The sequence below is a fragment of the Colius striatus genome, chromosome Z (assembly GCF_028858725.1).
Source record: "Colius striatus isolate bColStr4 chromosome Z, bColStr4.1.hap1, whole genome shotgun sequence".
NCBI classification, from domain to species: domain Eukaryota; kingdom Metazoa; phylum Chordata; class Aves; order Coliiformes; family Coliidae; genus Colius; species Colius striatus.
This window is the reverse complement of record NC_084790.1, coordinates 64,577,343-64,593,390: the sequence shown is the minus strand read 5'-3', so window position 1 is coordinate 64,593,390 and position 16,048 is coordinate 64,577,343.

The window sequence follows — 16,048 nt, the reverse complement described above, 5'->3', positions numbered from 1 at the left end:
ATCAATGTGAAAGCTTTCCCCTGTCTCTCTTTACTGATGATAAAGATTCTTACTTGCTCTTTACCTACAATCCCACTGTCAACAATATCAAGAGAGCTGCTGAGCACAGAGCAGTACATTGCTCATCCCAGACTGGGCAACTGGGATACTCTGTCCTGGGACCTGACATCCACAAAACCATTGGAACTCCATACAAATTCCCACACATAGGCAGGGTAACTAGCACCTCCTTAGTAGAGCTGGCCATCATGGAAGCCAGGTATCCACTCACATCACAGTGAAATCCAGGATATTTCTTCCCAGGAGATGTGTCCTTGGTGGGAGGACTGGAGCTAGGCCCACTCTTCTCCTGCCCAAGTGGCAGGACTGGATATCCCCAAATACATCCAGTCAATAGGCTTTCACAAGTAGATCATTTTCCACTTCTTCTCAAAGCCTCTACACTTGTCACAGACAGGGCACTTCAGGTCATTTTTTTCTAGCTGTTCTCTCCAGTATACCCCTACACAGCATTGTATGCAAGATCTGGACAAAATTTATTAGCAGGAGTGCAAGGTGAGCACTTGCAATGATTTCTGCTTGGAATATTGCAATAAAGAAAGAGTGAAAATATCCGGATTTATCAATTTAGCACAAACTCATGCTGTACGGTCAATATCATCTGGTCTAGAAAGAAGGCAAAGGTGGACCTACCAGTACTAGTCTACATATTTCCAGTAAAGATAGAAACTAAAAACATCATACAAAATCCTAGCTTGGACTCATTGTTTTTCATTTCTGGTTGTTTGTGTTTGAAAAAGAAAATAAAAAAGATGATGTAAGATAGTCTTAAGATGTCAAAACTAGTTTTGAATAACCTCGGCTACCAAAATCAGCCTACCACACAGAGCTAGGATTCCCAATCTAGAGGATATTTCAAATTAATTATTTGTTTGTTTGGGGGGAGGGGGGTTATTGCTTGATACACTTCCATTGAGTTGTCATTTCCCAATAAATAAAGAGCTAACTGAAGTTCTTAATATTTGCTTTTGTACCAAGTTGCAACCACAGGCTTCGCTCAACAGGGGACAGTCGCAAGTATTTATTTTAATGAATTAATTTATTTAAAAATATTTATCTTATCCTCAAAATTTCAAATCATATTTCATCTTCATCTCTTCTGCCAATGATTTAGAACTTCATAAGATAATAGGTTTTTTGGCTGGTTGGTTATTGGGTTGGGTTTTTTTTCTTTTCCTCCCGTGTTAAACAAGTTGGCAAGCAAATGTAAAGATATTTGTTCTGTTCATTATAAACTATGTTTATGAATTTGAGAGCATTCTTGCACCTAAGTGGCAGGGGAGAAAACTATGAATTATCAATGTTTTTACTTTCAGAACATCACAGAGCAGTCAAAGGCATGAAAAGGGCAGCAAATGGTTTCCCTTTTTTGGTGCACAATTAATCAAGAAGTTCTGTTAATACAGCATTCACTTTTTTCACTTAGTACAGTAATTGACACAAGCTTATTCTAATAGTTACAGTAAACACTAGATCTCAGTTCCTTCAAATCTGACAAGCTGAGCAGTTGGGGTAAAGGTTTCTTTGAGTCTTAGCTTCCCATGTAGACATGGCTTGATACAGATAAAGAAATAAACGTCATCTGAAGTGTCAGCAGTCTTCTGAATAAATAATGTTTTCTTAAAAAAAAGTGGATCTTCCCTTGTACTAAGCTTCTTTCCCAGTTTGTGTTTGCTTTTTATAAAATTTCACAACATTGCAATAAAATAATCATGATTATGGTGCTTTGATTTGAGTCTTTCCACAAGTACATTCTGAATCTCCATATATCATGTCACATAAACGCATTTTCCAAGTAAACAAAAAGAAGTCCAAATATGAAAATCAAAAATATTTGAATGAGTTTTGCTCAAATACACAAGTCACCAGTGCTAAGTGCAGGAAATTAATGGAAAAGAAGTCATCAAAGCAACTTCTTTAGGAATATTAATAGTAGATAAATAATGATTTCTAGAAAAGAAATTGAATTTCAGTCTTCCTCACAACAACCAGAGCAAAAGCTAGAGCTTTAAGTCACTGAAATTCTTTTTGAAAAATATTAATGGAGATACTGTGTTGTCCTTTTCCTGACCTCTTTCTACCAAACTAAATAGCTTAGGTTTTGAATATTCAATATTCAATAAATGGAATAAAGTAGAGTATTTGTGCCACACTACCTAATAATAGATGAATTTCAGGAATCAAGTAGTTCGAGAGGAAAAAGAAGCTAAATTTAACAAATTATTCACCGGAGATTACTCACTTTTCTCTGATGAGAGCAGGGAAATGTGACAGCATGAACAAAGTTTATAAGCTCATTCGTGTCAGCTGAGCGAAGTTTTATGTCAAAAAGAATGAATGATAAAAGCCACAAAGCAGAATATTAAAATAAATACCTTCAGGGGAAAAAGACAGCAAAGACTACAACAAAAGAAAAATACAGCAGAGACAGAGCCTCTTCTGAAAGTACACCAAAGAATTCATCACTTTACTTTGTATTTTTAATTAAGAGAAACACAAGAAAGGCCTAGAAACATTGGTAACATCAAGCAGCAGCTATTGTGCTTCTACAGTCCTCAGTCTTTTAAGGATGGAGATGACAAAAGGATGTGACTCTGTACTTACCTCCGGTGCCATATCTTTTCCTTTGATCCAGAAGCTTTTCCCAGACACTACTGAGCAGCACCAAAGCCACTGTGTCCAATGCTAGCTCGGTGAAGAGATAAAGTAATTTGAGAACAGTTTTTCAGCCCTGCAAGGACATGAAGTAGACTTTTGATTCTTTGTAAAATAAGAGTGAGCTTTGCCTTCAGTGAAGTCAGGAATAGTGTCCCGATGCAACAGCCAGTACGAAGAAGGTTAACCTCAAATTCTTCTGGCATACCTTTGAGATATGAGTCCTTTGTACTTTACTCAAACTCCTGCTGATCTCTTAGATCTTGTTGTTAGGTGTTTCAAATTCTTCTCATTAACTAAAAAGTAATCTGGAATTGCTTTTAATGGCCAAGTAAAATGTAATTTTATTTTCATTTCAGACAGTGAGTAATTTGATTTTCTGCCCAAGATGGTGACTTTTCGGACTAATGGATTACAAACATTCTGGTAGTCTGTGAAAAGTTTTTTTCAGATGTTATGGTTTTGCTTGTGATAACAGTTAAAGAAATTTGGCTGACTCCTCATTAGCTTTACTGGGTTTGCCTTTATGAAAATATAAAAATCATCTCCTTTCTAAGAAAATAAAGAGATGAAGAAGTGAGGAAACATGTAACAGTGAGAGGCTTTAACATTTGCATGAAGAAGTACTGTCGTTGTCATCCTATTGTAATCCATCATGACAAGCTGAAAAGAAAGTGTTATTATACACTTGCTCAGACGAGAAAGCAGGAGTATCATATACAGAATAGAAAATAGGAATCATGGTATGATTTGGCCAGACTACTCAATCTTTTTACTGATGAAGCCAGCACTAACATTGAGGCCACAAAGGTGCTACTTAGTTTACTGTGTCTCACGTTGAGAACTAAAACATGACAAGAATGTTTTATCCAAAATTGTGCTCTGAATCATTGTCATATGAAAATAAAAACTTCAGAGGAAAAAGTTAAAAAAAAAAAGTGCGGGTTACAGTATTGTGAGAACTGACAATATTAAGAAGCTTCTGGGCTAAGTAAATATATAATTTTTCTTTCTCCTCACTACCTCAAAAATTTCTTTGGGGACAGAGTTTCTAATACTTGTTTTCAGGCTGTAATTGAATTCCTACTGAAAAGGAGAAAAAGACATCTAATCGATACATACCTGAGTGGCACACATGTAACTGTATCTGAAAAGCTATCTTTTCCTGTAATCACAAAGATCCTTCCCATTGCTTTTCTCTGGAACCAGTGAAGGATGCTTTATGGCACTTCAATAGTTACTGTTTTCTAATTTCTGAAACTTTCAATAGTTATAAAATTTCAAAGATAACTCTTTGTCATTCAAATCACCATATACCATCCCAGATATCTTTTACTGGTTGCTTTTAATGTTTTTATTGATGACCGGTGGCTGTTTAGAGGTAATGCCTTGTGACCTTGGATCTTGCTGAGTTCGCAGAGTCTTACTTAATACCTTACCTCAATACAGTCGACCTTTACCTCTTCTACTACTTCACATCTGTCATGGTTTAGGGCCATCAGAGGACAAAGGACCATGATTAGCCAAGTACCAAACAAAAGTACCAAAGACATGAGAATTGCCAAAGAGCAGGGAGGGCTTAATTGCCACTTAAGGTCCAGGACAAAACAGACCAGGCTACTTGGCTTGGGGAAGAAAACAGAAAATAATTTAATCCAACACCAACTAAAACATAACCATAAAACCCCAAAGCTTAACCAACACAAAACAATACAGAGTGGTACAACAATGAAGAGTACAACCAGCCTTTTAAGACCACCTTCTCCACACCTTTCCCCTCTTCCTAGGCTCATAGTCCTGGTCCCAGTGTCTTTATCTCCTCCCTCATTGAACGGCTCAGGGTGGCAGGGAATAGGAGTGTCAATCTAGTCCTGATAGCTTCTGCAGTTTGCCTCTCCTCAGGGCAGGCGGGCTGCACACCAGTCCTCTCTGCTCCTCCACTGGGTCCCTCACACACCCAGCAGCTCTGCACAAGCACTTCCAATGTCCGTTCATCCGAAAGGCTGCAGCTCCTCTCTGCCTTTCATGTGGATCTGCTCTGCGGCCCGCAGGCTCTCCAGCACGGCCTGTGCCATGGCCGCCTCCTCACACAGGCTCCTGCACATCCGGATGCACTCACCTGGAGCTGCTGGTGGCTCTCAGTCCTGTCATTGCCTCCACATGGGTTGCAGGGACACAGCTGTGTTCTCATCACGGCTTGCAGAGGGGTCTCTGGTCTGGTGCTCCTACTTTCTTCCTTCTCTGACTGTGGGGTCCACATGGTCACCTCCATCTTGTACCACTCTTACACCTCCTCCCAAGCACTTCAAATTCCCATCCTTAAATAGTGATGGCAGAGGCATCAGATTGGCCCAGCTGGGCCAGAGGTGGATCTGAAAGCAAGAGCCAGGAGAAAGTCCAAGAACTCTTTATCAGGTCTGTACTGCAACCTGCTCCCCCTATTACCAAGAAAAAGCTGCTCCTTGCTAAACCATGACAACATCTGAATACTCACTTAAGTCTTTGAAAGAGATAAGAAAGTAAAAGGAAAAAACATCTGAATGTAACACTAACTTGATTTTTTTTTTTTTATTGGCCCAAACCAGTGTGAAAGAGAAGCAGATAAGAAGCAAAAGGCACATTTGTGTTTCTTGTCTTTGCCCAACATACCTAACATGAAGGAGCCTCGTAAGTAGAGTAGCATTCCACAACAGGGCCATCAAGATGATCAGGGGAATGGAACATCTCTCATATGAGGAAAGGCTGCAGGAACTGGGGCTGTATAGACTGGAGAAGAGGAGACTGAGGAGTGATCTTGTTAACATTTATAAATATCTAAATGGTGAGTATCAGGAGGTTGAGACATCCTTTTTTTCTATAGTAGCTAGCAACAGGACAAGGGGTAATGGGATCACAAAAAGTTCCACTTAAACATAAGAAAAAAACTATTTCACTGTGAGGGTGAGGGAGCCCTGGCACAGCCTGCCTGGAGGGGTTGTGGAGTCTCCTTCCTTGGAGGTCTTCGAGACCGGCCAGGACATGTTCCTGTGCGACCTGATCTAGGTGAACCTGCTTTTGCAGGGGGGTTGGACTAGATGATTACTAAAGGTCCCTTCCAACCCCTAACATTCTATGATCCTATGATTCAAATGTCTAGTTTATGAAATATACAGCAAAGATCTGTGTACAATACAGGTTTTCTTCTATGTATGTAAAATATATACCCTGTGTAAAACATCGGCATCCTGTCTGGCAGCAAACTGAAACTCAGGAGGCACCTGAGGTTTCAGTTGCCTTAGTCTTGCAACAGGAGGAAGGTGTGAGAAAGCAGGCCAAGCTCAGTCAAAAAAAATTATATTAAGGACCTTCTCCCTCCTCACAGACAGCCCAGAGGGCATGATATGGGAGAAGCAGATTGAGCAGAGAGCAAGGGCGTTGGAGCAGTCCAAAACACTCTGAGACTTCCCTTGCTCTCGGGCTGCTCTGAAGCCTGGTAGGTTGAAAGCTGACCCCGGAAGATTGGGGAAGCAGCCTAGCAAATGGCTTCAGGACAAAAAGGCCAATAACACACACCATTTATAGGAATACTCACAATCCAACAAGTCCAGGTTACATGAGGTTACAGAGTCTGAACAGGAATGCCATTATGCCTGACTTGACTATTTGGCATGGAAATAGAAAGTGGGCAACATTTTGCAATTAATACCTCATGCACTTGGAAGCAACTAGCACAGCTTCATTAATTGAGTCAATTTTTTACAGCATTTGCTGTGTTATGCGATACACCACTAACAGCAAGTAGATGTTCTAGCCACCCATGTTGGATTGCAGTGAAAACCAGATACATGATACTACAGAACTATATCAAATGTCCATGCCTGGTAGGCCTGGAAAACATGAGCTCTAATTTAAACATCTAATTTAGATTGGCTTCTACTTTTGCATGAATTGACCTATTCTCAGTCTCCACATCTTTAAGTGTCTGCATGATTATATTGACAGGAATTTGCCTTTATAGAAAGATGAGTAAATTCGATCAAAATCATGGTAACCCTTATTTGACAGTTCCTTCCCATACAAGCTCTTTTCCCAGCTTGGATGCAGGCCTAATGTGGAATAACAAAGCAGAGGGTAAGGAAAGGGTATGTTTACACATGGCTCTGTTCATTATCTTTTCTAGACAAAGGAGTCAGGGAATAAGTTATTATGTGAAAAACAACATGAGTAACTTACTCCATGAAGATGTCATGCTCCTCCTCTGCAAAGCAATTAGGCCCTGACAATCAACATCCATTCTCTGCACTGATCCAGAGGTGATGCAGACGACTCCTCACCATGAGTGGAAATTTTACATTTTGTTTCTGGTCTTTGCTTTGTATGCAGCTCACACCTAGGCCTAAATTCTGACTAGTAATTAGTGGATGCTCTGGAACAAAAATATTTTGAGGCTCTAGTTTCCTTTTTTTTCATCTTCTGAGCATTCCCAGGAGTAAAAGTCAAGACTAATTCCATCCTAGCAGTAAAATAACATGATTAGTAGACCACAGTGAGATTACATAGAACAAGGATTATTCAGATATCAGGCCTGGAAACTCTGTACTATATTCATGATCTTCACAAAAGCTGCAGTTCAGACAATACTAGTCTGAGTTGGAGGTCAGGGTGCTCATTTGTTTGGAGGAGTGGTATGTTACATCATAAAGGTTTTCTTCCATGTGAGTACTCAGATCCATTCTATCTCATGTTGAATGCTGTCTTCCACCAGAAAAGATTCTCTCAAAATCCATTTTCATGTAAATGCAGGTATTTGCAATCTATTGGAACACTTAAACTTTCAATCATGGGAAAAAATGCTGTTAGAAATGGGTGAAGCAGGTTGGATAAATCAGGAAGGAATGTGATGATTTTTCAAAACTCAGACTACAGAAAGTCTGTGTTGACTCTCTTATTAAAGATTGAGTGATTTTCCTACAATGTGTCCAGTGTTAAATTTTTGTCAATCAGAGGAAATAGCCAAGTTACTCAGGCCTGAAAAATTTAGCAATTTCAAATACTCATTTTCTAAACCACAATAGATACCTCATCATTGTAGAGTGAAACAGAAGGAGTATCTGAAGCTCCTCCATTTTTATGGTTGGACTTGATGATCTTAAAATTATTTTCCAACCATAATGAGTTTTTGATTTTATGATTGTTTGCTTCTCTGAATCTTTATATCCTTTGAATCCTTGTGAATTATAATACTTTCAAGTAATTTTTGTACTGTATGTATGATAGCATTACGTCTCTTAGTAAAACAGATTTTTTGGGTTTTTCCTGTCCTCTAAATATCTTCTCACAGTAGGTTTAAATTCCTAGGAGAACAGTCTTTTAGTTGTTATGCATCTACTATGAGCTTTGAAACATATTCCCCCAAGTCACTGGGGAGGGACATGGTATCGCTGCAGGATTTAAGACTTGTACTGGCTTGTCTCTTGACTTCAGTGTTTTATCTGCTGTGTACATAACAACTCTGCAGGCTCAAAGAGTCCATGTATTGTCCTCTGTCAACATATCCAGCCTTATGGATAAACTTAACTGAACTAATACATTTGATCATGCACCTGATGAATGTTTTTATGTATAAACTGCACTCTAAACTGCACCAGTGATGTTAGTTAGTTTCTTCTGAGGCTGAGTCATTGTTTTTGGAGGGAAGGCAATACTGTTGGTGCTATTCTTTGCTACTGTTAGAGGCTGCTAGAGGACAACAATTCTATATGATGACAACTTTCAAAGTTTCCACTTTTTTTCTTCCTCTATGCACCGGAACAAAGAAGTCTTCTGAAGGTTGCCACATTGTGGTAAACAAAGAGTTTTAAACTAAAAAAGTTCTGTGATAACTCTTCTTCTTTCTCCCTTTTTCTCCAGAGAGTCCATCTTCATTTTATAAAACCTTAGAGTTGTAACTTCAGACAAAATCTACAAGATTTCATCAGAATTTTGGTATTGGTTACAAATCTCAACTGCAGGAAAAGGCTTAGTCCTAGTCTTAGGAAATCTGTATTTTCTAATCATAAAATTGTAGAAACATAGAATCAGAGCATGTCTCAAGTTGGAAGGGACTCTTAAAGTCAAACTCTCTGCTCTGTCTAAAACTACTGAAAACTAAGCCATATGACTCAGTGTCATCCTGACGCTTCTTGAACTCTGACAGGCTTGGTGTCATGACCACTTCCCTGGGAAACCCTGTTCCAGTGACTAACCCCTCTTTCAATGAAGAAACTTTTCCTAATGTCCAATCTGAACTTCCGCTGAAGTTCATTCCATTTCCTCATGTCCTATCACTAGTCACCAGAGAGATGAGATCAGCACCTCACACTCCCTGTCCCCCTTGAAGGAGTTGTAGACTGTTATGAGGTTACTCCTCAACCTTCCTTTCTCGAAGCTGAACAAACCAACTGACCTCAGCCTCTGCTCATGTCTTGTCTTCAAGGATTTCACCATTTTAGTTGCCATACTCAGGACACACTCTGATAATTTGAGGCACCCAAAACTACACACAGTACTTGAGGTTGGGCCGCACCAGTGCGGTGTAGAGTGGGACACTCATTTCTCTCAGTGGGTTAACCATTCTGTACTTGATGCACGTGGGACACAGTTGGCCCTTTCAGCTGCTAAGCACACTGTTAACTCATATTGAATTTGCCATCTACCCAGCCTCCCCAATCTCTTTCTGTAGGGCTGTTCTCCAGCTTCCCATGCCCCAGTTTGTAATATATAGCCAGGATTGTCCCATACCAGGTGGAGAATCCTGTACTTGCTAAACATCATACGGTTGGTGAATATCCAGCTGTCTAGTCTACACATATCTCTACAAGGCCTTTCTACTCTCAAGGGAGTCCATACTTCCTCCTATTTTAATATTATCAGCAAACTACATTAGATTCCTGCATCCAGACCATTTCTAAAAAAGTAAAAGAATATCAATCTTAAAACTGAGACCACCACTGATGACTGGCTGCTAGCCTGGTGGAACTCCATTTACTATAACCATTGAACCTGACTCATCAGCCATTTGCTTATCCAATGCATTATGGATTTTTCTAGCTATGATGGACAGTTTTTCCAGAAGGATTCTGTGAGAGACAGTAAATTACTGAAGTTTTCCCAAAGTGAAGCAAGAAAAGCCCAACATCTTGCTATATTTCATATAGTTCTCAGACATATAAACGACTTGTTTTTATTCCCAGTTTTCTCAGTTCTGGACAACACGTGCTTCTGAATCTTACTCTACATCAGTTTTAGCATAGAGATTGTATTTCCAGTGTTAAAAGTGAAACATTAACTTTTGGTCATTCACAAATCTTACATTCACCAAATGGGAATGGCACTACAAATTTTCCCAAGATGAGCTATGTTCTTTTGACAGAAATGCAGTGCAATTAATATCTACTGCAGATAAATTGTGGATTAAATCACATTGTATCCTTCCAGTCTGGGATATTCAGCCCTTGTGAGCTGAACTTTTTTACTCTCCACATTGATGCTGTCCTTTTAAATGACATTATTGTGTATTGTAAACTCCATGACAAAAGGATTTTTTTCACCTTAATGTAAGATATAGAACTCAAGCATTGTATTAACTGACAGTCTGAAGTTTGTAAACTGTTCCTTAAGGTTGAGCATATCTCCTTTTAAGTTATGGCTAAGTGCAATTACAGTTTAAAGGGAATATTTACGTATGTTAGTTAACAACATCATTGCAACTTAATGCTCACACATCAACACTTAATTAGTGTAAGCATAAGTGACATAATTGCTACAAGGCATGCATTACCCATAATGTGAGGTAATTTCATGCACTATGCACATTTTAAGTAACTACTCCATATTTTGCCAGGCTGCAGTCTTAAATCAATGGGAGATGTTTGCATATAAAGACACCTTAATCTATTTTCCATTTTACTTGAACATAGGATGTAATCCAGCAATACTGTAAAAGATTTTTTTCCCCTCAAAGAAACTCTAACCAACTTTCAACCTTCAAACTTGCAAGTTCAAAAATGTCTGATTTCAAAATGGAACCGTCTGTTGGAACAGTATGACATGTTTTCTATTAAATAAAGATATTTTTGTGCCCTTTCCACGGGATTGTCACCCATAATATCACAATGTTGTTCTTCTGTAAGACTGACTATTCTTTTGCCCAGTCTTCACCTTTGCATGAAATGCCCTTGTTAGCTAATCAGAAAAAACAGTTGTCTCTTCACAATTCAGTATGTCCTGAAGAAACCCAGTTGTTATCAATAGCTACAAAAAACAATGACCTAATGAGTAGACAGGGGATCTGGGACTTCATTATGGATGTATAAATAAGTAGGTTCATATGTACAGATAAAAAAGCAGCCATTTGTTTCCTGCTTTATTTTGTTATCTAGTTTCTGAGAAGAATATCTCTTGGCTTTTCGTTTCTGCTTGAGAAGAAATGACTCTACTGTTTTATATCAAACGTTAAATGTATTTTGCATATTACTACATCCTAAGAAGAAAAAAAAATAGCTTTATAATATAAAGACAGGAAACAGAAAACATATGTGTTTTCCTGTGGGATAATTCACAGAAGTTACATACAGTAAATGGAGGAAAGAAGGAACCAAGCTGTTTTAGAAAGTTTTAATACTCCCTTGTCGTGTTACATAAGAGGCTAGAAATCTTCAATAAGATTGTTGCTTCCTGCCTAAAACCTAATAATACATGCAGTAATTAGTGCTTAATAGGTCTGTTGAAGGGATAATCTAAACTTAAGACCATCCTTCTCTCTCGTTACCTACAACTTATTATAAGTAAGATCTGAGGTTTTAATATGTGGAAGAGATTAGGATCAGATATTTGTGTCTATTTTTTTGGAGAGGGGAAGATGGGTGTAGTTAGCATAGTTGACAGAATTTTACATGTAATCATTTTACTGTTGCTCATTCTAATTCAGTTAATGCACTTTTAAAGTTGGAGAAAATTTTACCAGAGTAATATTTTCCTGCTAGAAAATGTTCCTTCTTATCATATAAAGACTTTTGCAAAAATACATCAATGTTGAAAAGTTTCTTAAAAAAACAGATAAAAAATAATTATTAGACATAGTGATGGCATTTTTTTCTGTTTGAGTTGACAGTTCTAATTTTTATTGCAAAAAGACTTTCACTACTGATTCTAATTTTTGTTTTTATAAACTAAATAAATCTTTCAAAGTAAATACTAAAAGTGAGCTTTCTCTGAAACAATTCTTTTTTGAGCGTTATTCAAAAATATTAATTCCATTAATTCACAATATTTAAACCACAAGGAAAAAAAAAATAATCCAGTGTCTGTAGAAGTCTACCTGTAAGCTTACTGAAAGGATTTGTACAAATATGTGCAGAATTAAGACCTCCAAATAGTTATTTTATTACTATAGGCCAATTTCAGACCACAATTTACCAAGAGACTTTGGCATAAGCACTCAGAATTGTAACTTGTTATTGCTTGAAAATATAACTATGCATATGCTCATTTCAGAAATCTTTACTTATTGTCATTGATGTGAACCTTAAGGTTTTCTACATACTGAAAGTGTTAATCAAACAATGATGAAGATTTAGGAAGATATTACAACTACAAGCACCAACCACTTCTGGATAATCCAGGGATAGTTAAAATACCTGACTTCTCTTATGTCCATTTTTTTTAATCATCCACAAGAAGTCTGATCAGGAGAAAGTTTGATAGATCCCACAAGAAGTTCTACCATAAAGTCCCCCCATATATTTACTGAACTCTACTAAGACAAGCTGAAGGATTTTACATTCTTTCCAAAGGATTTGTGTGTTCCTGTATGACAAAGCTGTTGTGAAATCTCAGTTTTTCATGCTGGGAAACATGCAAATTTGTGTCACTTTATTTTCTGCATTCCTTATGTCCTTGCAGACCCACAGTAAGGCTTTTTCTGAGAGGTAACACAGTAATGATTCTAAATATAGAAATCATTATTTAATTGGTCTACCAACACAGTCTTGTCTATGGTCCTCTGATATCAGGTGTCTCCTGTTTCCTAAACTTCTTAGTTGCCCTCTTCTGCACTTATTTCAGCTCAAGTACACTTTTCTGGGTAACCAGAATTGGACAGGGAACTTGTGTCACCAGTACCTTGAACAACAGCATTAATATCATTTATAGTGAGAATATATAGATATGCTTGATATATCCTAAACCACATTAGGTGTTTTTTACTGACATATCACATTAATGATTCATGATCAACCTAAGATCAATGAGCAGACTCAAGATCTCATCCTTCTATATTGGGTCCAATGCTGAACACATCACTTTATAGCTTATTTTAATTTGAAAAGTATTTTACATTTCTTTTAATCTGAAAAATATGTTTATACAAGTAAGACTCATAAGGTATGTAAAAGATGAGACATTAGCTTAGAATATGCATTGATATTTGCCAGAAAGCTTATATATATTCTTATATGAATATAAATATGTATATCCACATATTATTATAGATATTCTAGTGTGTGAAATTAGTTTTACAGTTTATCATTACTGTTATTATTATTTATGTAATTAAATGCATCCTTCTTACAACTTCTCTCTCTAACCTACAATGTATTCCTGCAAACTCAGATCTCCCACTTGACAAGATAACATATTGCTGTCACCCCACTGAATATTAGTATAATTCTGATTTTAGTCTACTAAAGTGACAAGTGTAGCCACTTTATAGCTGCTTTGGACCATAAAACATTTTGAAAGTTATTTTGCCATTGAATCAGCACTGGAGCAGATATGCATGAAGATCTGGCATTTAATATGTGAGGTGGTTTTGCCCTTTTTCTGTTGTGGGAAATTTGGTTATAAATTTTTCATGACATAGTTCTTTTGACTGTCAGCAGCTCTTACTTTGGGAAAAAAAATCTGCTTGACAGACACTTTGAGCCTTCTCCTCCAGAGCTTTTACTCATCATAGAAAAAAGTTTAGTAATAATAAAAAAGAAAAAAGAAAAAGGGGAAGAAAGAAAGATGGGAAAAAATGGGGAAAATGTTAACAAAAAGAGAAATTCAAGAAAATATTTCCTCTTTCATTGTTCCTTTTCTTTAAAGTAATAGATAAAAGATAGCTGTCATCAGATAAGATGAGGAAATGTTTCATGATCCAGGGAGAAATCAGAATTTGTTTTCAGCTGCAGGCCAAATTCTACGTGATTATCTCCATCCAGGCCTAAATTCCTTTCTGTGGAGAAACAGAAAAATGCTCTAGTCTACCAAAGAGTGATACTTGTGCTTAGTCTTATGAACTGTGACAACTATCACTTGTTTAGCAGAATTTACTATAATGCAGATAAAGCTAGGTGTGTACAGGTATAGTTACAAATCAAAACCAACCTAAGGCTTCAGGGTTAACTGATATGTATTGTACTGCTATCACCATTATTGCATATATACAAGAACAAGTGATTATTACATTAATTTGCTTTATAGTGATAGTTGTACAATATATATCAGTTAATCCTGAAGCCTTATTTTGGTTTTGACTTCTAACTATATCTGAATTAATATCTGTTCGGTATGTAAGTAATTAGATCATTAAAAGACAGGAAGAACTACATAGTTAAGTGTTTTCTATGAAAAAATATAAGAATCATGCAACCACAGATAGATACAGTGATACAAAAGCAGTGAGCTATGTTGGTCTTTGGACTATCTGTACATTTCCTCAGAAAACACTTTAAAAAATTCAGCTCTCAACATTATCACACCAAGAAAAGAGCAAGGTCATTTATTAGGACAACTTAAGTGTGGGTAGTAGGGACAAAAGTTAAGTGCATAGATGTTGCTTAGCATCAACACAAGGCGTACAGCACCTCATGAGAAAAGCTGTTTTCCTTTCTTAAATATCCATAACAACTTATTTTGTTTAATCTGAGCTACATGGTTATTGACTGTCATCTCTCGACAACTTGCTTGACTGCCATTCCAAGGAAGAGACTACCACCATTCTCCCGAGGACATCAAGGCGAACATGACAGCCTGTGTGCAGATCAATGCCACAGAGAAAGCTGCTCTCTTTCCTCTAGAGCAGTGCCATCAGCATTGCTGTCATTTTTTTCAACCCAAAAAATTCCAGTTTCAAAGTAATTTGAAGAGATCGGTTTGTTTTCCAGAGAAAAAATTAACACTATAACAACTCACATCAAACAAGCTAGAAATGTAAAACACAAGCAACACGAATTCAAAAATACTCTTTTTTCAAAATTCTGTGTATAGCTCACACCTGACAATAAAATCACCAGCTTATTAACTACATATTTCATCCCATGTATTCAATTTCCCCTTTACATCATTAGCAGCTTTAAAAAAAAAAAAAAGCAAAACAAACAAAAACAACATCAGAGCTATGCAACAGTCCACAAATCATTATAAAACAGTGAAAATCTGGAATGTCTGGATATCCAATGTCCAGGAAATAATACAACACTGAGCTTGCACAAGAAACATTACTCATCCCCCACCTCAGAGCCTGGATTTTAACTGTCCTGCATGAAATTTGTTATGCTACCCAAGGAATGAGCATTTTCCTAGGTGAATTGTCTGTGCTTGCAGTCTTTCCTTCATTTGTGGAGTCATTGGAAGTCATATACTATCCCTTTGTGATCAACCAAGTCTCTTCAAAATCACTTCAAGTTTCAAAGAGAATTTGCTTTCTGTATAATCCGTTGTTACAGAAAAATGTATATAAAGAATTGCCATGAAAACATCATTACTTTAGGTTTATCCTATGCACACGTCTTCATACAACAATCATAGCTGGAGCAAACAAAAAAATGAAATCACAAGTCACAGCAACTGTGAGACATTCAAATGGCCACCCAAATTATAGTTCAACAAAAATTGCAGGTATTTTAATGACTCCTGTATTCTACAGTGATGGTCAACATGGACCATAGCAACATTCAGATGTCAAGGCAATATGGAATGGTTTTCTCAGACTAAAAAGTGTTCCTGATTATTTCCCACTAGCCATGAATGGCTGCAACTTACCAGTTAAGAAGAGCAACAATGGAATTTTCAGTATTTCTTGCTTTGGGAGGTCTAAAGCAAGGAAAATTCAGACCTTCTACCTTTGGAGTTTTAGTTTAAAATACTGTAGTGGTTTTGACTGGGCCAGGTCTTTTGGTAGCCAAGGGCTACAGGGGAAGCTTCTTTAAACAAATTGCTGCCAGAGGTTTCCCCTGTAGCTGACAGGGCTAATGCCAGTCAATTCTAAGATGGACCCACAGCTAATCCAGGCCTGGCCAATTAGTGATTGAAGTAATGCATCTGTGAATGA